The sequence below is a fragment of the Rosa chinensis genome, chromosome 5 (genome assembly GCF_002994745.2).
Source record: "Rosa chinensis cultivar Old Blush chromosome 5, RchiOBHm-V2, whole genome shotgun sequence".
NCBI classification, from domain to species: Eukaryota; Viridiplantae; Streptophyta; class Magnoliopsida; order Rosales; family Rosaceae; genus Rosa; species Rosa chinensis.
Genome location: NC_037092.1, coordinates 56565034 through 56587696, shown reverse-complemented (window position 1 = coordinate 56587696; position 22663 = coordinate 56565034). Strand labels below are relative to the sequence as shown.

General features: G+C 43.2%; 1 non-coding gene and 1 pseudogene across 1 annotated transcript; both read left to right on the top strand.

Moving 5' to 3' along the window:
• LOC112164497 overlaps positions 1 to 22663 on the top strand; it is an 87509-nt pseudogene that overhangs the window by 32047 nt on the left and 32799 nt on the right.
• On the top strand, positions 3202 to 3275 carry TRNAV-AAC. Its single transcript has one exon. It is a non-coding gene; the product is annotated as a tRNA-Val (tRNA).

Below are 22663 nucleotides of genomic sequence, written 5' to 3'. Positions count from 1 at the left end.
CTCAAATATCGAAAGATATCTTTTACACCAATCCAATGGCGTCGCGTTATCGCAGAGCTATATCTAGCTAACAAGTTCACAACATATAAGATGTCCGGTCTTGTGCATTGGGATAAGTACAATAATGCACCTATTGTCCTAAGTAAGGCACTTCTGCCTCTAGCACATCTTCATCATCATCCTTTCGACGAAGGGGATCCTTTTCAGGATCAAAACTATGGACGATCATGGGGGTGCTTGAAAGCTTGACCTTGTCAAAATGCCTAAGCATCTATCGACACGTTGCTCAAGTTCTAAACCGAGACATAATCGTGTTCTCCCAAAATCCTTCATCTCAAACTCGGATTTCAAGTGTTCAGCGGTTTCCCTTAACTCTTTAAGGGCTTCTAATGAAGATCATGTCCAACATGAACCGCGATAGAATCCGAAACTTGTCATAGAAACGCGTGGGCATATCCCTTCCCAATCAAGTAGTCACTTTAGTGAGCGTTTCAATCTTATTGTAAACGCGCTCCGTGGTCTAGAGCCTCTTGACTTGGGTAAATGAAATTCACCATGAACCTTCATGTATATTCCGTATCTAGATCCCCATAGAGATACGTAGTGACCACATTTGTAAGCTGCATGTTCAGTTATTCGGAAACTACCAAACTGACAAGGTAGTGGAGTGCAATGACATCCATTACGAGAGAATATGTCTCATCGTAGTCGATTCCAGGGCGTTTTGTGAGAAGCCTTGCGCCATAAGGCGAGATTGCCATCTCTTTTTCTCATCACACTTTCTAACGAAGACCCATTAGTCAATAGGTTTTATGTCAGGAGGTCTTAGCATCTCTAGCTCGAAAACCTTCCTCTTTGTTAGAGAATCCATCTTAACCTGGATCGCATCTTTCCATTTAGGCCAAATCTCTCTACGTTGGCATTCATTCATCAACGGAGCGTGGTTCGATATCATCTGACTCAACAAACTCATGCGCAACGAAATACGCAACTACATCACCAATTATGATGGAGTTTCTATCCCACGTCTCATGTACACTAGTGTAAGTTTCATAGAGCTCTATATTCTCAAGAATAGGTTCTGACGTTGAGGCGTCCCCCAACGATAACCATAACCCGGAAGATTCTCATAAGACGGATTTTGAGTCTTGATGATCAAAGGATTGAAATGTGCCAAAGTATCCTTCGAACTCACGGGCCTCCCACGCATCCTAGCTGGGGCCATGGCCTGTAAAGCCAGATTGCCACTCTCTTTGGCGTTGGCACCATGCCTACCTCCGTGTAGGGTGACGCTATGTCCTCTCGTAGGGACGTACTTCCTTGCAGGCATGTTTGCAGCATATTTGTGTGATCTCGTCACTTTAATAAGGATCAAGATGAGACATAGTGGGGACAGACCACGACAATTCCTGTCATTCCTGTTGAACATCTGTGTTCTTATCTCCCCCGAACGACAGGAAGACTGTTTCATCAAAGTGACTACCAATGTTTTAAAACACTGAGGCGTACCCTGAGACGTTTTCGGGAGAGCCTTGATAGGGCGTAAGCCTTGCATTATATGAAAATGATACATATATTATAATTATAAAACATTAATAATGTAAGGAAACAATTTTATTCACTGATAATTATTGGTCGACCCCTAACCCTTTTTTCCAGTTATTTGGTAGACTTGGTCTTTATCCTTATCTTTTTATTTTTCTAGTTTAAACGTATCTTCCTTTAATCCCTATCCCAACTCCATGCCAAGAGCAGATTCTTAAACCCTATCCTGTTCTCTTTCTTTCTTTTTTTCATTTTTTTCTTTTTTTCCTTTTTCAATAAGGGATAAAAATCTTCCATTAGCTAGTATTTATCATAACTTCCAGAGAACACGATCTCAAACCATATTCATACGTATTTCAAACCTAGAAAAGAATCAAGGAGAGGCCGGTCTATGTTCAGAGTAGCCATGGCTGGGAAACCATGGATTTCACTATTCATATTGCAGCAACATTCAGAGTAGTCATGGATGATGAAAAATCATGGATTTCACTATTCGGATTGCTGCAGCATTCATTGACGCGTACGCCTTTCACCAAGATTTTCACGCTTTTTGCGCATTCCGCGCCTTAAGCATACACTTTGTGCGCCTTTGCACCTAGCTACCAAAACAGAGGCGTTTTGAAGGCAAAATTATGCCTTTCAAGCTTTGGCGCGGCGCGCCTTTTAGTACATTGCTGACTACCATGCCCGGCTCCCCATCTCTGCCTCTTAAAACTCGATACACACGGGCACACTCCAAAAACAATCCCTATATCACTGAAAAAACAATCCCTATCTGAACTCGTCTCCCCCAAAAGAGGCAGCGGCATTTGCCGAAACTCTTTTTTGGCTAAATCAAAAGCAGTGATGGTGTTTCCGGGAGTGTCTAGCTCTGGCTCACGCAGTTTTTGGAGACAATGGAGCGCCTCATTAGTAAAAGTCCCCCCTGGCTCCACTCATATAGGCCAATGGGGAAAATTGGGGAGGGCATTCAATCCTTCTCCAAGAGCCAGCTCTGGATGAAAAGATCTCTAGAGGCATGGTTGAATTCATAATGTGAGCGGCTACACAACTTTGTAGTCGTCAGTGGCAGAAACATAGCCAAAACCACAATGGTGGAGACATATAATGGTTTTTGATAAGTCCAAGTCTGTATTAATCGAGGAAAAACCTGGGTTGGGCAATTTGCGGCACAGCCCAGTTGAGGGGTTCCAGATATAAAAGCTATCATGAACATTGACTGCAACAAACACCATACCATTGCATGAGCCCAGTATGTTGACGGCGTGGGCCGGTTGCTTGAATGGGCAGGCGAGCTTTCGGACAGAAGAATCGTCCCCAAATGACGACTTTTCCAAGTTTAGGGATTCGAATAGAGAAGAGGTGGCGAGCAAGAGTTTTTTCAGCTTGAAGTACGATTTGGCGAACTGGGGATTTGAGACGACAAGGGACCTCAATCGCTTAGAAGCGCAGCTGAATTGGATTAATAGTTTCAGGGATAACCTATCGAATATTTGCATCAAAATATCTATGGGGAGGTCTTCCATCGTCGTTGGCGTTGCCTTTGGAGAAGCCATGCATCTGAACTGAACTAAGGTTTTAAATTATGAGGAACCAAGACTTTTTTATTCTTTTTGCAATTCGATTGGTAATAGGAAAACAAATCCTTGAATCAAAGGTTTCGTGGTGTAGTTGGTTATCACGTCAGTCTAACACACTGAAGGTCTCCGGTTCGAACCCGGGCGAAGCCATCTAATGTTTATACCCACTGGCGGCTTTTTTGTATTGGGCCTTAATCTCTTCAACTTTGTTTTCGTATTTGATATCCTGATATCCCATGGATGTTCCTCTTCTTTTTTTTGGTCAAAATGTATTTTCTCATTCAAGTCAATCTCCTAAATAATCCTCAGGTAAACTTCGAGATCTTGGGATTTATCTCGAAAACATTTTAGTGTCCACTGAGATCGAATGTTTGTATGTTGTACTGATATTAGGATTTATTTAATTATTAGGACTTCATCTTGAGCATGCAAGGACAGGTGCTAGTCAATTACAAGATTAGTCAGGCATACTTTGCTCTCCATCTTGTAAAGTTTTCAGCAACAATGCGAGTAATAACAACAATTAATGACTGATAGTTTTCTCTCCAACTATTCTTTGCCTATCTTCAACTTCTAGAATCTTAGCCATAATTTTGGCAACTCACCATCCCATTACTCTTTAAGTATCTGGAACCCCTGGTCAGGTTGAAGGTGCCTGCTCGGGTAGTGGGGAGAGCGGCGGACTTCCGGAGGGCGACTCTCAGTGGACTCCCACCCAGTCTGAGGTGTCTCGTGCTGGGTTCTTGGCGGCCCACACCCGGGCGGATGGCACAATAGAGACCCCCAGTCCTACAGCTCGAGGGTCGGACCAAACAAGCCGTTCCCATCCACCGCAGGCCGCCGGTGGAGATGCTGAAGGCAGCGGAGCCAACCCCTGAAATAGGAGTAGAAAGAAAATTTTGTAGCCGCTGAGGCGTAAACATCTGATGTAATTGACTTTTTTGGGATATATATGAAATTTCGGAACCTAGGCTCCTATCTTGTTTTTGTGATGATGTCTGTACCGCTAGAGTTTTTTGACAGTTTTGCTTTTGCCAACGAATGAAACATTAAAGGAATTAAAATTGGTCCAAGTGCACAATGTAGCGGACGTGGTCCGCTGACTAGCGTTGCCAGTTGCCCCTAGTGCTAGACTTGGTAACACAATGGTTTGAATAATTCCTCGTTTCATTGATAGCTGTCTGAACAGCTTTTACAAAAGCGGGGTCGTACCCATTGGGTAGCTTCCCTTAGCTAAATATTGAACAAAAATTTAGCTAAGTCAAGATGCTCTTGGGTAGCGGCATATGACTATTTGTAGTAATACCGAAGGTGTTCGGTATTCCAAGGGTGGGTCGTTGTGATGCCATCCTTGTCCATTAAGTAGAAGGTGCCTGGGCTAACGACTTCTACAATTTTGTATGGACCTTCCCAAGTTGGGCGGAGTTTTGTTGGTGGTGGTATGACTTCCTTCATTACCCAGTCCCCCAGTTGGAGGTTGCGGGCTTTGACCCTGGCGTTTTAGAAACGCGATACCCGTTGCTTATTCTGGAGATTGTGCAAATGGGCTGCGTCTCGTTTTTCCTCTAAGAGATCCCTGTCGAGGTTGACGCCGTCGCTATTGGTCTCGGGGCAGTAGCCTTCGACCCTAGCGGTTGGTTGGGTTACCTCGATAGGCAGGACAGCCTCAGTTCCGAACATCATACAAAAGGGGGTTTCACCTGTGGCGGAAGTTAGGGTTGTTCTGATGGCCCATAGAACTTCCGGGAGCTTCTCCGCCTACAAACCTTTGGCCTTATCGAGCTTCTTCTGAAACAGCTACTTGATTATCTTGTTTGCCGCTTCGACTTGGCCGTTGGTTTGGGGGTGAGCAACTGATGCAAAACGCATCTTGGTGCCCAGGTTGGCGGTGAAAGAGATGAGTTCCTTGTTATTGAACTGTGTACCGTTGTCTGTGATGATTGTATGCGGAACACCGTATCGACAATAGATGTTCTTCTAGAGGAAGTGAATTACTTTGGCGGTAGTTATTGCCGTCAGGGGCTCCGCCTCTATCCATTTGCTGTTGTAGTCGATAACAACGATGATGTATTTGAACTGGCCCTTTGCGGTTTGTAATTTGTCCATCAGATCCAGGCCCCAAGTGGAGTGAATCCATGGGCCGATGATGATCGATAGTGGTTCCGCCGGGGCATGTGGAAGATCAGCATATTGTTGGCATTTGTGACAAGATTTCGATATCTGCCGGGCATCGTCACCGAGTGTAGGCCAGAAGTAGCCCTGTCGCATTGTGTTATTGGCCAAAGATCTGGCACCTGAGTGGTTTCCACATTCTCCGCCGTGTATCGTTGCCAGCACGACCTTTCCCTCCTCTAGGGTTAGACAACAGAGGTTGGGGTGAGTGAATCCCTGGCGGTAAAGTTTGCCGCTCTGCATATTGTAGCGGGTTGCTCTCCGCTGGAGCTGTCGCGCTTTGACCTTGTCCTCTGGCAATGTCCCGTTGCGCTTGTACTTAATAATTTTGTCCATCCAGCTAGGATTGGCCTCAATGTTGAAGATCTCCGCCAGGGTTTTTGTGATACTTGGCTTATCCAGACACTCTACCCTTGTGTCCGCTAGACTCTGGTGTGGCTGGGCGATTGCTAGTCTTGCCAGTGAATCAGCCTTGGCGTTCTTTTCCCTGGGGATCTGTGTGATGGTGTGGAACTTGAATTTTTTTAGCAGTGTCTTGACGTACCCTAAGTATGCCGCTAACTGTTGGTCCTTAGCCTGAAAACTATCGTTGACCTGGTTAACGACCAACTGAGAGTCGCTAAAGATGTTGACACTGTCGGCCCCTGAATCAATGGCGAGGAGTAGGCCGGCAATGAGTGCCTCATATTCCGCCATGTTGTTAGAAGATTTGAAGTTGAATTTCAACGCGTATTCCGCGTTCAGCCCCCCAGGACCTGTTAAGATGATTCCGGTGCAGCTGGCCTTGGACAAGAGGAGCCGTCCACATGCAGGTTCCAGTCTGACTGCTGGGGAGATTGTTCCTCATATACCACCATCTCCATTCCTGGTTGTGCTCTGACTTTGGATTCGGGTTGATGCTCGATGAGCTCAGCGATAAAGTCTGCCACCACTTGGCCCTTCATGGCGGTTCTTGGTTTCTAATCAATGTCAAATTCGCTGAGCTCAATGGCCCACTTGCTGAGGCGCCCCGAATGTTCAGGGTTCTGCATTACTTGTCTCAGCGGTTGATTGGTTAACACATGGATTGTGTGGGCTTGGAAGTATTGGAAGAGGCGTCTGGCAGAAACGATTAGTGCGAGAGCGAGTTGTTCCAAGGGAGGGTACCTAGTTTCCGCTCTGTTCATGCCTCGGCCGGCATAGAATACTGGGAGTTCGTCCTGGTTCTCCCCCCGGACGATGGCGCAGCTTACCGTTGATTGCGATACCGCTAGGTATATGTATAGTGTCTCGCCTTGCACAGGAATGGAAAGTAGTGGAACTGCCGCCAGGTACTCCTTCAGGCCCTGGAACGCCGCCTGGCACTCTGGGTTCCAATCGATGACTTTCTTGTGGGTTGATTTAAGGACTTTGAAAAATGGGGCGCACCTGTCGGTCAGTCTGGAGATGAATCGGGACAGGGCGGTTAGCTTGCCTTGGAGGCACTGGACGTGCACTTTCCACTCTGGGTCCTTCAAGTCGAGGATGGCTTGCACCTTGTCAGGGTTAGCCTCGATGCCCTGTTCACTGACAATATACCCCAGAAATTTGCTGGCGATGACGCCAAAGAAACATTTTTATGGGTTGAGGCGCATACCGTAGGCCAAGAGGATGGTTATTATGATTTTTAGGTTTGCCACATGTCCGCTGGCCTTTATACTCTTGACCAACATGTCTCTACGTAGACCTCGATTATCTTGCCCAGATGTTCCATGAACATGGCGTTCATCAGTCGCTGATAAGTTGCCCCTGCGTTCTTCAGACCGAAAGGCATCACATTGTAACAATACAGGCCTTTGTCAGTGGTGAAGGTGGTGCACTCCTGGTCGTCGAGATGCATCCTAATCTGATTATAGCCGGAGAAAGCGTCTATCATGCTGAGGAGCTCGTGTCCAGCGGTTGCATCAACCAGTTGATCAATGCGAGGTAGTGGGAAACTGTCTTTCGGGCATGCTTTGTTAAGATTTTTTAAGTCGACACACATTCGCCACTTGCCGCTAGGCTTTTTGACCATAACTAGGTTAGAGATCCACTGGGGATAGATGACCTGGCGGATGAACCCAATACCCTGTAGCTTGGCAATCTCTTCTCCTATAGCACGGTATTTGTCTTCGTCGAAGGCTCTGCGCTTCTGCTTGATAGGGTAGAAGGATGGTTTGATGCTCAACTTGTGCGTGATGATTTCAGGGGAGATACCTGGCATGTCTGCGTATGACCAGGCGAAGACCGTAGCGTTGTCACGTAGGAACTGAGTTAATTCCGCCGCCAGCTCTGGGTCTAATTGAGTGCCTATGCGGACCGTCTGCTCAGGGTGCTCGTCAGAGATGCTGACGACCCTCAATGATGTTTCTGGGTTGACCGGCTCCTTCTTGACGTACTTCTTTTCGTCATCCCTAGGGTCCTCAAAGATATTTGGTGGCGGTACTAGATTCCCTACCGCTAGGATCTCATGGCAACGGGTTGATCGTGCTATAGTAGTCGAATAACATTCGCGTGCCAACTGCTGACTTCCCCTGACACAGCCTGTGCCGTTGGGTGTGGGGAACTTCATGAGCAGCATGTATACGGCGATGATGCACTTGAGTTTATTAAGCGCTGGCCGACCAATGATGGCGTTATATGAGCTGAAACAATCGACAATTATGAACTCCATATGTATTTCAGCCATACATGGGCTAGTACCGATAACTAGCCGCATATAGTCAGAACCCAGTGGTTGCGTGACGTCACCAGAGAAGCTGAGCAGTGGTTCATGATCTTGGAGTAGTTTTCTGTTCCGCTTAAGGTCGTTGTAACAACCACTGAATATGACGTTGACAGTGGATCCGCTATCAACCAGGATTCTTCCCACTGACATTTTGCCGAGAATGGCGTCGATCAAGAAAGGATCATCATGGGGCAGATGCACTCCGCGCTCCTCCTCCTCTGAGAAGGTAATAGGCTCCCAACCAGACTTTGGGAGCTTGGCGGATCTTTCGTAGCCGATGTTACAGACTTCCTTTGGGTGATTAGCTTGCGCATAACGCTTTCTTGCCCTGTGGGACATGTTGGTGATTGGAGCTCCTCCGTCAATGGTGTTGATGCGGCCCAAGGGTTCAATGTCAGCGATCACAGGTGGTGGTTGGCGCACCTTGAATTGCTCCATCTTGCCATCACGGTAAAAGGTCTCAATAGCCTTTTTGAGAGCGTTGCAGCTGTTGGTATTGTGACCACTGTCCTCGTGGTATTTATACCACCTGTCGGTGTTTCTTGGCTTTCCTGTTTTTGGGTATCTTCCCGGGGGCGGCGGTGGAATCTGATCTTTGCACTGATTGTATATTTCTTCATACGAGGCCGTGAGGACTGTAAATACTGCATACTGTTGGGAAGACTCCGTATGTTTGTTGCGGTTGTCCCCATGGGATGGGCGGTTTCCCTTGTAGTGTTGGTCCTTCTGCCGCTTGTTCTGGTACTGGCCCTACTGCCACTCCCTCTTTTTGTCAGTTGGCGGTGTGTTGGAGGTTTTGTTAGCGGTCCCCTGCTGACTGGAGGAGGGTTGTGTCGATTTTGCCAGTGCTGCTGGTGGCGGTGGGGTTTCTCCATATGTGATGAATTCTGCCTGGGCATGAATGACCGCCTCACTCATGAGGTGGTCGTATACCACATTTGGATGATTGTAGTTGAGGTGATAGAGGAATGGCCCCTTGAGGAGTCCCTGCTTAAAAGCCGCCGAAGCCATTGTTTTATCAAGATCACGGCATTGAGATGCTGCCGCTCGCCACCTTGTGACGAATGCCTTCAGTCTTTCCTCCGTACCCTGCTTGAAGTTGAATAGTTGGCTTGTATTGTGGTGCCCGGCGGACAGTAAGATGAACCGAGAAAGGAAAGCGTGTGACAATGCCTGGAATGAGTCCATGGATCCCGGCGGGCATTCGAAGAACCAATTCATTGCCTCATTATCCAGCGTTTCGCTGAACAAGTGGCACAGGGTGGCGTCATCGAATCCCTTGTTGTTGATGACCTTCTTGAAGGTGTCCATATGGACGAAGGGGTTAGTCTTACCGCTGTAATGTGACATTTTTGGAGTCTTTGCGTACGCCGGTCTGACGGCCAGCAAAATTGCAGCAGTAAATGGTCCTGGCCTGGACGCGAAAAGTGGATTTGAAATTGGCGCTGGGGTGCTTGATTCCGCCCGGATTAACCTTTGTTCCAACTGCTGCATCCTTTCCAGTATTTGAGCAGTTGCATCGCCGGCGGGGCCTAGCCGGGTACTCCGCTGAACTGATCCTCACCTGGGAGCGGGTGGGTTTCCCTCGGTTCTTGCCCTAGGCCTCGAGCGGTGGGTGTGCAGTGATGATTCTACCTCCTGTTCCAACATTAGCTGGGGTACAGGGGCGGCCCCATTCCCGCTAGCTTTGGTGGGCGCAGCGGGACCTGCATATGCAAAACTGGTGCTGGTATCAATGCTCCTGTACCAGGTCGGCTGTGCCTAGTGCTCCGTGACTGCTCGCTTCGTGCAGGGTTGGCGGTTGCTTCCAGCGTTCTCTTTAGCTCGTCAAAGCGTGACACAAGCGTGGCCACTTGCTTTTGGGCCTCGGCCTTTTCTTTGCGTTCCTGTTCACGCTCTCTGTTTGCCTTGTGAAGATCCGCCAGTGCCAGTTCATACAGAGAGGCGAGGTCTTGGCCTGGCGGGCGGCTGCTACTTGGGTTTGTCTCACCGCCGGGGTTTACAGGGGTGGTGAATAGCGCGCGATTGATGCCTACCGCTGGGTTGGTGGGTTGGGGAATGGTGGACTGATCTGCCTGCTCTTCAGCGTTTCCCCCGCTATCGTTAGTCATGGTGGGATGACCTTTTGTTCAAGAGTTCCCACAGACGGCGCCAATGTTAATGCTCAAAGTCTGGCGGTAGCCGATCTTTCGTTTAATGCGGGTCCGGTGGGCGGATCGCTACTCTAGGGATTTGATGGCCTCCGCTAGCTGTCACACAAGAGACGAGGCGTCAGAGGGAGACCGCGTTGGGTGGTCTTCGCTTCTCCGATGCGTAAGTCAGTCAATGCATATAGGCAGCATAACAATAAATGAGTAGTAAATGCGTAATTAATGAGGAGAGAAGAGAGAACCTTTTATAGGTGAGGAAGGAGCTGATCTTCTTCATGTTTTCGATGTGGGACTGATATGCTTCAGTCCCCAGCTTCTGGAGCTTCTGATGCTGTCCTGGCGCAGCGCGTGGCGGTGAGTCAGATGTGATCTGGGGGTGATCCCGGACTCGGGCGGTAGCCCGCCTGGCTGTGTATCCGCAGGCCACCCCCTTGGTGAGAGTCGGTACCTCTGGCGGTACAATGAGCGTGGCTCATTATAGCTAATTATGCTTGCAAACGTACATGTAGGTACAGTTAGGTAGGTTAGAGTCTTGTTTTCAGTTAGCTAGGTTGGTGGCTAGGTTCTTTTGGTCAATAGTACGTTGGTCCCTCCTTTGTTGAGCGAGGGTTGGGTCAAATTGATGTGCCATGGAGGTGGTGTATTTCCTGGGGACGAGTTGTTTTATTTTCGATTTTATCTTATGGTCAATGTGCTGATAAGCGATCCTTACACTTGGTCTGGCTTTATTGGAACGTGGTGTGGAAGAGGGCATTGGTTGTTATGGCGGTTGTCTATGAGGTGTTATCGATATTCTCAGGATTATCTGTAGCCAGTGAGGTTGGGTGACATAGTTGGTTAGGGGTTGGGCTCTTTTGGCTCGATCATGGAAGTCATTTTTGATGACTGACCCGTAACTGGTTTGGTTTTTAGGGAGGAGAGTGGGGAGTTCATGTCCACCACCGGTCATTCCCATATGTAATCTTTGGTTATGTTCAATAAAGGTCTCTTATTCGCAAAAAAAGAAAAAGTATTCCATTTTACCCTCAACCCACACCTCATTCACCATACATGCAACTCAGGCATCCAACCTCATCGCGGCGAGAAGATCTTCGATCAGACAGCTTGACCATTGGATTGGTCAGATCATCTGGTAGGAAAATGATTTGTGTATGAAACACGATAAATTAACTTGATGATGATGAGATACAAAAGCATCTAAAAATTCAGTTTTCTATTTCTAAAAACAAGAAAAGAACATACTGATTCATTGTAAAGCTCGAGCAAAAATTATAGCAGAACCAACTGAGAAGTAATTAACCAGAACCAGATCTTGAGCCCTGAGTCCACAAAGCTACCAGTCCTCATCATCTTGACCTCTCTTTTGCTGCACAATGAAAAAGCTGTCAAGGACTTGATTTCATAATCATTTCAGTAACACAACCAATACAACATCCATTTTTTCTTTGATAGGATAGAGGATACTATAATCATCTAACTAACAAATGATAATATGGAAAGATAAACTTATGATTTCCACAAATGAACAATATATATTGACAGAGTTACATTAGCCTCCAAAAATGTGACCCTTTGGAAAAATGACAATATCACTAAAATGGCGCTTAGCAACAAAGTCCTCTAATGCCTAAAAGTGCACCTAGCCACCCACTTCAACTGGTCCACACAGTTGTCCTTGTAACCGTTTTTGGTACAAATCAAACCAAGAAGAACATGCCTTCAGAACCTTCTGAAACCTACAAAGCCAAAAGATCAGTGACCAAGAAGGAAGAATAGACCCCCACCTTCCATTTCAGGAGCAGCTTAATGATATAATACAAAAAAATGAACGTTTAAAGAACATGCAATAAACTACACATTTATGGAGACTGCATTGAGCTAATTGAGTAAAGCGCATGGTCATTTATACATTGAACAGATTTTGAAATGACCTCGTTCCGCCATTTGTTTTTCTATTTTTGTTTATGTAATTGGTAATGTGCTCGAATTGATGAATTCTATGATTAAATCCTATAAAATCGTTCAATTTTCCAGTTCTAAACACAAGAATCAAATACATTGACTCATTATAGAGCAACTAGCAAACTAGGCAACATTTATAGAAGAACTAGAACTTGAATATCCTCATCCTGATGTCTTTCGATTGAAAATCCGAGTCAAATAGGATACTAAAATCATCTTATTCTCACAAAGTGACAATTAGTTAAGCGGGACAGATTGTTAGATACAATACAACAATGTTATAACATATCATGTCACTTCAAAAGTGTAACGCCCCAAACTACACCTCACTAGCTTAAGCACGTCACAGTGCCGTGAATCTCTAAAACATAAACTGAATACCTTATTTACATTCTAGAGAACCGCAAGACATTTTGTTTGACAAAATTTTCGTAAAAGCACAGTAAAAACTTAAAAATAATTTTGAGGTGAAAATCTTTAAATTACTAAAGTCAATTTATTCGTCCAGAACTTGATATGAACGATAGCTCGAGGAATAAAGAATCTCAGATAATGAGAATTTAACTAAGTTCGACATAAGTTTAATTTCCAACAAATTCCCAAAAAACAAAATTTGAGAAATGGAAATCGGAATAGATTCCGGAACCTGAGTCCTGCTACGAAAGTTTATCAAGCTTGCTCTCACACACCCAGCTCAGTCCGCTATTATCTTGTCACCAATGTACAGTACCTACAACCACACTGTTGTAGGGGTGAGCGTTCGTCCTCGATGCTCAGTAGGGTTTCACCTCGGTTAGACTTAAAAACCAATGCATGAAACAATATTTTGGGATCCCAATATGAAAATATACTTTAACCATTTCATTTAAAGAACGACAAATTTTAGAATAATTTCGACTCGAAAACTGTTGAATGAAATTCAAATGAATGCGGGCCCTAAGAAATACTTGATGGCCGGTCTCGTAGACCCACTACATGACTTTACCTCAAATCAGTTTAAGTGTAGCAAGAGCGTCCACTAGCTATTTACTAATAGCTGCCTAGCTACACATGGAACCGGGTCGTCATTACGATGAAAGCACTGTCCGACTGGTGTAGCTAACCCTCCGGAGGTTAAGGGGATCGAACCCGATGAAGTCAGTGCTACCCTTCGTCCTCAAGCCATCCACGACATTTCTCACGGTATGGTTAGTATGCATTGCATTTAAACATAACCAAACCGGATAATGTATCATGCATCACTGTACATAAAACATGAAACAGCTAACCAAGTAAGGCCCCGAATCCCCTACTTGAATTCCGATGCTTTTCTTCACGTACTCCCAAAGTCTTAAATATTCTGTTCCTCGGGTAATTGGAGTCCTAATTTCCGAACACATATTTAAAACCTCAACGTTTAAAACCTCAACGATTAACAGATCGTCAAACCAACTTTTCCTGGTTTGACCAGGAGTTGACCAATTTGACCAAGTTTGACCAGTCTCGACTGCATTCACAAATAGTTCCAATTACTCAACACTTTACTTGAAGTTAGAAAACCAACCAACTTCCATGCCTTTCACGACTATTTCCAATTTCCTTAAATATCGCATCACATAGTAATTCCATTAAATTTACTATGGACACCCGATACTTATTTTACACCATTTCTACATATCACAACCATTCTTTTAACATAACTCCATTCCACAATTGTGACATCAATTACTAATATTAGTAATAATCTTAGTAATAGATTCACCAACTCATCCAACTTTTCCCCCTAATTCAAAATAACTTCAGACTCACCACAACTACGAGAATTTGTTGAACTCAATCATATAATCAGGAAGATTTCAATTTCATAGCATCAACCAAGAATGAAACTACACCAATCCAAATCACCATTTTCAAACATGATTTCACAATACGCATACAAACATGGCAACTAATTCTAAAACTAACTTTACAAGGCTCTGCTCAGAACTCCAAACTGAACCCAACTAACCTTGATATCGATTTCGATCGAAAGCAGAATCCCCAAATCGGTGAGTTAATTCCTTGACGAAGAACACGGCACCGGGAAAACTCCTTCCCTTTTCTTCACCACCCGGACAATTCCTCACGTCTGTCAGGCGAGTGCTTCCACCGTCTAGTCTTCCTCTAACATTGAAAAATAAAGTCAGAACTGCCTGAGAATAAACCAAACGATCACCGGAACCAATGTCCCCAGTGGTGGCCGTGTATACCCAAAACACACATTCTCCGAAACTTAATCGAATTCGGAAAAAAAAAAAACTTACACTACCACGTAGAGCACGAGGAGTAGACCAACTTTTGTATGCCATGCAAGCCAAATCGCCGCCAGAGTTACCGAAAAATGTCCAGAATCGCCGAAAGAAGTTTCAAGCTTTCGGGCCTTATATCATCCCAGTCCTTCGCCGATTGGATGATCCGTCGCTAGGAGGATATCAGCGCCAAGGAGTGGGAGCAATCATCGGTGGTCCGCAGCCGAGAGATGGCCAGAGGACTGCGTTTTGGTTGGACCCTTCTCACGGGTTGTCGGGTCTCTCTCTCGGGTTGAGAGAGCTCGAAGATGGGATGTTCTAGATCGTTCGATCCCGTTATGACTATTTATAGCCCAAAATGAGAAATTAATTCGACGGCCAGGATGAAGTGGTGGCTGAATGGATGGCCATGATCGCACTGTGTAATTTTTCTATTTTCCTTTAATAATTTCTTTAATTCTAAAACTTCCGAAAATCACTATAAATAGCTCGGAAGTCAGAAAAATTCCCTGAAAATTCCTACGAACTAGTCGTGTCGTGTCGTGTACTTAATTTTCAAACTCTTAAATCGAGGATTTCACTCTGTGAAAATTTCTGCAAATATTCTTGAGCACCTTTTATAATTACCGAAATCGTAAATAAATAATTTATTGAACGATCTCAACTAAGCTTGATATGTTTTCTGGGACTTGCAAAAAGCAACCACTAAGGGGGGTGTATTGTATGGACTCGACTTCTCTGCTTGGATTCTCTTTGCTATAATCTGCTTAGATATCAATGTGAGCTCGCCACGTCAGCACATCTCAATCCAAGGGCTATTAAGCTAACAACACACAAAGAGAGACTCTCTCTCTAACGATTTGAAATAGTTGACGTTAAGGCTTCTTCAAGTTTCCCTCCAACATTTTTCACCTTCTGCTAGTTCCCTCCAATCAGACTCCCTCGACAAACCCAGTTGATACGTCTCTTATTCTTCACTAACGATAACTCTTTGTCTCAGTCCAAATTTCATTCACCTTTGGATTCGGTCTTTAGGTACTGGTACTTTGATTTCATCATTCAGATATTTGTATCTAGCTCTTTAGCATTGATCTTATGGATCCTGATCTTATCCCATTTAGATTTTTAGTTTTGGGTTTTGGTTCTTTGAAATCTCAGTCTTGTATCCATGGGTGTTTATCCTATTAAAGTATTCTATGTATATATGTTTAGCTAAGACATGATTCAATCATTCTTATTCTCTTGATCTGATTCTATGGTATGTCATATCAGGAACTTCCATTTTTTTTGTTTTGTTTCAGAGCTAAAAATTGAACAGAGTACCGAAACAGAGTAGCATAGCATATAAGCCAAACTTCATAGCATGATCCATTTTGCTTCTAAATTTGATTGGAATGTTAATACAGATTTTATATGTTATAGATTGAAAATAAATGATTGAATGGAGGCTATGGATAGAGATGACTCTACTAGTCCAGATTACAAGCCAAGGAATGGTATGGAGTTTGACTCGGAAGAATTAGCATATGAGTTTTATAACATGTATGGGCAAAGAGTTGAGTTTAGTATTAGAAGACATACACATTACAAGAACAAGCATTCTGGTAAGCTCATCTCAAGAATATTTGTTTGTTCTAAAGAAGGTTTACGTACAATAGATAAGCGAGACCATTTGACTAAGAATCCTCGAGCGGAGACACGAACAAGTTGTGATGCTAAAATGATCATTAAGTTGGATAAATCAATTGGTAGGTACAGAGTTGTTCAATTTGAAGAAACTCACAGCCATGATCTTGTAATACAAGAGTGTGCTCACATGCTACCATCTCAACGAAATGTAACTTCTTCACAAGGAGCTGAGATGGAATTGGTACAAGATTCTAAAATCCCACTAATGCTTTCATTCGAGTTAATGGGCAGAGAAGTTGGTGGAAGAGAGGCTCTTGGATTCACTAAACAAGATCAGAAAAATTATCTTCAATCTCAAAGGCAAAAGAAATTGGCATATGGAGAAGCAGGATGCTTATTAAAATACTTCCAAAATCAAGCATTAGAAAATCCCTCATTTTTCTATGCTGTGCAATTGGATAGTGATGAGCAATAACAAATATTTTTTGGGCTGATGCTAGGATGATACTTGATTATGGTTTATTTGGTGATGTTGTGAGTCTTGACACTACATACAAAACTAATGAAGCCAATCGTCCATTTGGAGTATTTGTGGGATTTAATCATCATCGTGAAACTATAATCTTTGGGGTAGGAATGATGTATGATGAAACTGCTGATTCGTTTACATGGTTATTTGAGACGTTTTTGGAGGCAATGTCTAACACGGCTCTAAAGTCAATTTTTACGGATCAGGATGCTGCAATGGCTAAAGCTGCTGCAAATGTGATGCCTAACACATATCACTGCCTTTGCACATGGCACATAATGCAAAATGCCATTAAGAAAGCAAGTAGTATATTCAAAGGTGATGAACAGGTCACCACAGTCTTATCAAAATGTATGAATAACTATGAAGAGGAGGATGAGTTACTATTTGTGTGGGAAGCAATGCTTAATGAATATTGTGCGCATGAAAATCCTTGGTTAAGTAGTATATTCCGTTTAAAGGAGAAATGGGCAAAACAGTATGTCAAGTGGGCATGGCTTGCTAGAATGCATAGCACCCAATTAAGTGAGAGTTTCAATGCTAGCCTAAAACCATATGTTAAGTCAGACTATGATGTGGTTCAATTTTTCAAGCACTTTGATAGATTGCTCAATGATAAGCGGTATAAAGAGTTAGAGGTGGAGTATGCTTTGTGCTGCAAGTTACCTTCTATTGAGATATTTTCTTCAATGGTGATCAAGGCTGGAAATATTTACACTAAAGCTGTTTTTGAAAAATTCCAGATTTAGTATGAGAAGGCTCTTGATAACAACTTAGTCGGATGTATTCAAGATGGTGATGACATTGTGTATAAAGTTGCCTTTAATGGTCATCCAAAGAAGAGATGTGTTAGGGTGAAGAAAGACCAGACTATATCATGTAGTTGCAGGTTGTTTGAGATTGAAGGTATTCTGTGCCTCTATGCAATAAAAATCCTTACTACATGAATGTCAAAAAACTCCTGATCAGTATATTCTAAAAAGATGGACAAGAACAGCAAGATCAGAAAAAGTGAAAGACATGTATGGCCAAGACATCCAAGTAGATACCAACCTACAACAAACATCTTGGTACAAGTCTCTAAGTTCCATATTGATCAAGATTTCATCTCGGGCAACTGAAAGAGAAGAGACATTTAAGTTTGTTGTTCAGAAATTGAGAGAACTAAGCAAAGCTATTGAAGACATGTTATGTTCAAAAATGGATACATTACATCTTGGTAAGGATGACCAGATTACACCTCCCAGCAATGATGTGATTGAGGGTATTAATCTGGCCAAAAATAACTCGGATAAGGCAAAAGTTGTTCAAGCCAAGGGATTCAAGAAAGGGGAGAGTGCTCGAGGAAGAAAAAAAAGAATTATAGGTGATTTTGAAAAAAGTTTGGCCAAGAATCGAAAAGGGAGAACTCTTGATACAGAAAAGTCATCTAGTTCTGATTCAACCAAGGTATTTCGTTTTCGTAAAATTTGTTCATCTAGTTCAAGAAAACCAAGGTATTTCGTTTTCTTAAAAGTTATTCATTTTTTTTTCTTTTTTCATTTCGGCAATCTGGAAATTGTGGTGCTCCAATTCCAATGTTATGGATGCCATTTCAAGAATCTCAAAGTTTTAGTTACCAAGCATTACTAAACTCTCAAGATTTTCCAGATGATGGGACACAAGATGGTGATGAATGATTTTAAGGATGAGTTCAGTTTCAAGCATTATTTTTGCCATATGTGGGGAAGCATATCACAGAATCGTGTAGATATTAGGCTTTGTATAATTTCTGCAGTTTTTGTTCTTTTCTGCAGTTTCTGGAATTTTTGTGCAGTTTCTGGTCTTTTTCTACAGTTTCGGAGTTTCATCAGTTTGTTAGGCTGTTTGGGGCTGTTGTGACAGGACCCGACCCAGGAATCACCCCAATTACTTGGATACGAGCCTGCGGGGCCCACGTTAAGCGAAATCCTACCGAAAATTCGGCAGAACCTCCCCTAAATATGGGCTACCCAAAAATTTCACAAACCTGGATATGATTACAACATTAACTTCTACTCAACCTACGATATCATATTTACAATCCAAGAACATATATTACATCCGGAAAGTTCAAAACCCAACATAATCTTCCGTAAGCAACAACATCCATCAAACTTAAAAGAAAAGGTTTATCAGAGCAACACTAACCTAAGCCGATATCATACAAGGTAGGTTAAGTAATAACCTACGGACAAAAACGGAAGCGCTGATTCCCAAAGTCCTTGAGCCTGGACGCAATCTCTGCTAATATGAAATCTGGGCATTTGAAAACGAAGGGCCCAGGGGAAAACATATAAAATCCATTAGAGTGAGTGGACAAAACCGAAACTAGAATCAAAACAATTTATGGTATGCTTCCCCATTTCTCTTTTTAACAAAACCATCATGCAGCTGAACCCTATGAAGTTCCAACTCAATCATTTTTCCATGAAACTCATTTGATGGCTAGGAAGGACTGCTTCCTAAGCATCTCATGCCATCGGGGAGGGACTGCCACCCGATGACGCATCGGAAGGGACTGCCAACCGGAGTAGGAGGCGGTGATTAGTTGGGACTGCCAACTAGCCACATGTAGTAGACGGGACTGCCGACTAACTACCTCAAGTCATCTGGAAGGGACTGCCAACCAGATGACGCATCGGATGGGACTGCCAACTGAGCTGTAGTCTGGAAGGGACTGCCAACCAGACTGCCAACCAGACTATTACCTAGAAGGGTCTGCCAACTAGGTAAGATACGCATGCGCCAAACTGGCCTCCTTGTCAACTGTTTCCTTTTTTAATCCTTTTCTTTCCATAAAATCACATTTCAAAACTTAATACCATGCTGCATGAATTATTTAAATAAAAATAAAGGTCCACTCACAAGTGAATCCCGCAGCTAACCCTGCTGCCTGCCTGTGTCCTCCTCGCTCGAGGGCTCAGTACGTCCTTTCACAATTGCATGGATATAATTAACCATAATAAGGAAATACTCTCAAAAACAACTCATTTCCCTCGGAATAAGCATCCGTTATTCACAAATTGTTATAAAACTCCCACACTTTAATTTGGGATTAATTCTATAATTCCTTAAAATCTCAATGCCCTCTAACTCAAACTACTCAACCGATTTTTAATTCGATTCTCAATCGATCAAGGACTTCACTTAATTTAAATCTTCACAAGAACCTTTCGATAACTAAATCAATTTAATCGCACCTCCTTCATCACAAATTACCACCAATCGATAATATAAATCCTTCCAAAAATTTCCACAATCATTCTTAATTTTTCCCTTTTTCTAATTCACGATTCCAACTCCACCTTCTCAAATTCACTCTACTACCTAACAAATAATTCACAATAGTCCTTTAACAAGAGAATTCACCCAACACTACCAACATGACAAATCCAACAACCATGTTCAACAATCCAAATCCAACAAAACCTCAATATCCAACAATTTCAAATTTAACACAAAACTCAAAGATTAAAATCGATACCAAACAACCAATCTATTCCAAAATCAACACCACAACACACCCAACCAATTCTAAACCTGCAACAGTCAACAATTTCCAACAAAACAACCCTCACAAACAGTTAACTAGCTTAAAAACAACTCAACAATCTTCAACCCTGCAACAATAGCTGAAACTAGGCAGAAAGGGGTCGAAAATTCAACCCAAAAATCTGGAAATTCGGTGTTTACTGTTCATCACCACACTTCAACATCAATCTCACTTCCACAAGCTAAAATGAGGTTGAAAACATATCTAGCACTTCACAGGAAACCAAAACCATGAAGATTTCCGGCCGAAACAGCCGGAAATTCCCAATCCCCCGATCGGCAATCCACCCGAAATAGCTCCAAACATGAGTACCCAACGAAAAACTCTTACCTGAGGTGACAGAGGATGAGGAGAGGAGGCTGTGGTGGCCGGAGGTGAGCTCAACGACGTCCGGAGGTGGGGAAATCGGCCGGAATTCGGCTCCGGTGCCCAGAAACGGAAGGAAGAAAAAGAGAAAGAGAAGAGGGGGGGGTCGGTATCGGGTTCTCCCGATTCACTCTCTCTCTCTCCTTTTAATTATTCTATTTCCTCTTTTAAAAAAAAAACAAAACTAATAAATTTAAAAGGAAAAAAAAAAGAAAATACCTTAAGCACATTAATCACAACTTCCCTGTAAAAACTCCAATCGAAACAAACTTCGTATCTACGAACCCGATTTTTTTTTCGTATTCTATGACAATCTCAATGAAATTTCCTAATTTTCCAGACTAGAGAAAAAGTCACTCCTCGGTCAACCACGGTAAAAAGTAACTAGTTGGTACGGGGCATTACAATCTCCCCTCCTTATAAAATTTCGTCCTCGAAATTGTACCTGTCAAGCAAAAAGATGTGGATACTGTTGCCTCATTTGATCCTTTGGTTCCCAAGTAGCTTCTTCAATCAGGTGATTCCTCCATAATACCTTAACCAAAGGTATAACCTTACTTCGGAGCACTTGCTCACGACGATCAAGGATCTGTACTGGTTCTTCTTCATATGTTAAATCTTCTGTAAGTGTAATGAGTTGATCTGGTAACACATGTGAAGGATCAGTGATGTACTTGTGAAGCATGGAGACGTGGAATACATCATGTACTTGAGATAGTTGTGGAGGTAAAGCCAAGCGGTAAGCAACCAGACCAATTCGTTCCACAATCTCATAAGGACCAATATACCTTGGACTTAGTTTCCCTCGTTTACCAAACCTTACCACACCCTTCCAAGGAGATAACTTCAGAAATACCCAATCACCAACTTGAAATTCAAGATGCTTCCTGTGTTTATCTGCGTAGCTCTTCTGTCTGCTTTGAGCCGTCTTGAGTTTCTCTCTGATCACCTTAACTTTATCTGTTGTGATTTCAACAATCTCTGGACCAATAAGTTGTCTTTCTCCCACTTCATCCCAACACAAGGGGGTCCTACACTGTTTCCCATACAAAGCTTCGTAGGGAGCCATACCAATACTTGAATGGTAACTGTTGTTATATGCAAACTCCATCAAAGCCAAGTGCTTATCCCAACTTCCTTTAAATTGTAGAGAACAAGCCCTCAACATATCTTCCAAAGTCTGTATAGTCCGCTCAGATTGTCCATCAGTTTGAGGATGGAAAGCAGTGCTAAATTGTAATTCTGTTCCCATAAATTTGTGAACCTTCCTCCAAAACTTTGATGTGAATCGAGCATCACGATCAGAAACAATGGACTCGGGAACACCATGAAGCTTTACAATTCCGTCCACATACAACTTTGCCAGTTTATCCAAACTAAAGGTTTCCTTAACCGCCAGAAAATGAGCTGATTTGGTGAGTCGATCTACAATCACCCAAATACCATCATTACCATCCTGCGTACGAGGTAACTTGTAAATAAAATCCATGGTGAGATGATCCCATTTCCATTCCGGAATTGGCAAAGGTTGCAACAACCCCGACGGTTATTGCCTTTCCGCTTTCATTTGTTGGCACACAAGACATTTACTCACAAAAGCTGCAATTTCTCTTTTCATATTTGGCCACCAATAGTACTCTTTGAGAGTCCGATACATTTTTGTACCACCAGGATGTAGGGCATACGCGGAATTATGAGCTTCATCAAGTATTTCTCGTTTAAGTGGTTTGACGTTAGGAACACAAAGTCTCTTTCCAAACATCAATGTTCCATCTCTTCGAATAGAAAACTCAAGTTGCCAACCACCACAAACACCTTCTTTAATCCCTTCAATTCTTGGGTCAAGAGGCTGAGCTTCCCGTATTTTATCAATGAATGCTGGTCTCACATGAAAACTAGCCACCAGAGTACCAACCCCATCAACCGACAACTCAACCACCGTAGACCTCAACTCTGACAATAGGGGTACTCGAGTGGCCCTTAAATATGACAAGGTCACGGATGGATTCCTACTAAGTGCATCCGCCACCACATTCGCTTTACCAGGGTGATACTTAATGGTACAATCATAATCTTCAATCAATTCCATCCACCTTCGTTGTCTTAAATTTAAATTCGGTTGTGTAAACACATACTTGAGGCTTTTATGGTCAGTGAAAATCTG